At 34.0% G+C, this 2,325-nt stretch overlaps 1 long non-coding RNA gene across 1 annotated transcript in view; it reads left to right on the top strand.

Moving 5' to 3' along the window:
- LOC101849902 overlaps positions 1 to 2,314 on the top strand; it is a 5,485-nt gene extending 3,171 nt beyond the window's left edge. Inside the window, exons 3-5 of the long non-coding RNA XR_221296.3 lie at positions 1,318 to 1,390; positions 1,684 to 1,756; positions 1,977 to 2,314. This is a non-coding gene — a long non-coding RNA (uncharacterized LOC101849902). The remainder of the gene's footprint in view (positions 1 to 1,317; positions 1,391 to 1,683; positions 1,757 to 1,976) is intronic.
- The last annotated feature ends 11 nt before the right edge of the window (positions 2,315 to 2,325 follow it).

Below are 2,325 nucleotides of genomic sequence, written 5' to 3' on the forward strand. Positions count from 1 at the left end.
AGGAAAATGATAAAATGTATGTACTGACAGATTTTTAAAAATGACCTTTTGTCCTTTTAAACCAACTGTAAACAATTTTATAACAACTCTTTATCTGATGAAACAAAAAAATTAACATGATTGATGAAAGAGGATATTCCTAATTGACACGTCTTCATCACCAGGACCCCTCTGCTGGAGCGGAGGATGACCCGGATGAGGACCAAAGGATACCACGGCCGGACCATCAACAGGAGGTATTTGTCTGTTAAGTAATGTCTTGGAATAATTTTATTTCTTCACTGTCACAATAAAATGTGAAAAATACCTCTGAGACTGAGTTTAATGTAAGTTTTTGTTTTTTAAATACAGATTAAACCAGAAAGTGATTAAATGTATTTACAGATTTTTATATATGACCTTTTGTCCTTTTAAAACAACTGTAAACAATTTTATAACAACTCTTTATGTGATGAAAGAAAAAAAATAAGCTTTATTGAAGGAGGATATTCCTAAAAGTGAAAAATGATCAAATGTATTTAGCGACAGATTTTTAAAAATGACCTTCTGTCTTTTTAAACCAACCATAAATAATTTTATGACGTTTCTGTTTATTTGATGAAACAAAAAAAAAAGCTTTATTGATGAAAGAGGTTAGTCCTAATTGACACATGTCTTCATCACCAGGACCCCTCTGCTGGAGCGGAGGATGACCCGGATGAGGACCAAAGGATACCACGGCCGGACCAACAACAGGAGGTATTTGTCTGTGAACTAATGTCTTGGAATAATTTTATTTTTACATTAGCTCAAAAAATATTAGAAAAATACAAATGGGACTGAGTTCAATGCAAGTTTTGTTTTTTAATTCAGACAATACCCGAAAATGATAAAATGTATTTCAGATTTTTATAAATGACCTTCTGTTCTTTTAAACCAACCATAAACAAATTTATAACCGCTCTTATTTTTTGGTGAAACAAAAGAATAAGCTTTATTGATGGAGGATATTCCTAATTTACACGTCTTCATTACCAGGACCCCTCTGTTTTAGCGGAGGATGACCCGGATGACAACGCCAAGGATACCACGGCCGGACCATCAACTGGAGGTATTAATCTGTGAAGTAATGTGTCCTGGAATAATTTTATTTTTTCATTAGCTAAAATAAAATGGAAAAGGATAAAATGTATATACTGACATATTTTTTTAATGACCTTTTGTCCTTTTAAACCACTGTAAACAATTTTATAACAACTCTTCATCTGATGAAACAAAAAATATTAACATGATTGATGAAAGAGGATATTCCTAATTGACACATGTTTTCATCACCAGGACCCCTCTGCTGGAGTGGAGGATGACCTGGACGAAGGCGCCAAGGATAACACGGCCGGATCATCAACAGGAGGTATTTGTCTGTGAAGTAATGTCTTGGAAGATTATTTGTTTATTAGTTCAATGAAATTAGTAGAATACTTATCTACAGGACTGAGTTAAATGTAAAGGTTATATTTTTTTCATTTAGATAAAACATGAAAAATGATAAAATGTATTTAGCGACAGATTTTTAAAAATGACCTTCTGTCTTTTTAAACCAACCATAAATAATTTTATGACGTTTCTGTTTATTTGATGAAACAAAAAATAAAGCTTTATTGATGAAAGAGGTTAGTCCTAATTGACACATGTCTTTATCACCAGGACCCCTCTGCTGGAGCGGAGGATGACCCGGATGACGACGCCAAGGATACCGCGGCCAGACCATCAACAGGAGGTATTCATCTGTGAAGTAATGTGTCTTGGAATAATTTTATTTTTCTTTATTTAAAAAAAAAGGATAAAATGTATGTACTGACAGATTTTCTAAAATGACCTTTTGTCCTTTTAAACCAACTGTAAACAATTTTATAACAACTCTTTATCTGATGAAAAAAAAAAATTAACATGATTGATGAAAGAGGATATTCCTAATTGACACATGTCTTCATCACCAGGACCCCTCTGCTGGAGTGGAGGATGAAATGGACGACGATCCAAAGGACACCACGGCCAGACCATCAACAGGAGGTATTTGTCTGTGAAGTAATTTGTCTTTCAAGGCTCATTAGCTCAATAAAATGTTTGTAAAATCTTGTTACGGTAAAGACGTTAACATATTGTCTCAATTGCAATATAGAATACATACTCAGTTTTTAAAAGACAATAAATTGCTATATGTAATTATCAGTGGATGAGGGGGCCAGCGGCAGGACCTTCTCTTTTCCTTTCCCCTGTTGTTTGTGCCTGTCTCGTCTTAATTTGTTCCTACTTTTAATAGTCATTATTGCATTGATGCGCCTCTCT

This window comes from Aplysia californica, unplaced genomic scaffold (genome assembly GCF_000002075.1).
Source record: "Aplysia californica isolate F4 #8 unplaced genomic scaffold, AplCal3.0 scaffold02709, whole genome shotgun sequence".
NCBI classification, from domain to species: Eukaryota; Metazoa; Mollusca; class Gastropoda; order Aplysiida; family Aplysiidae; genus Aplysia; species Aplysia californica.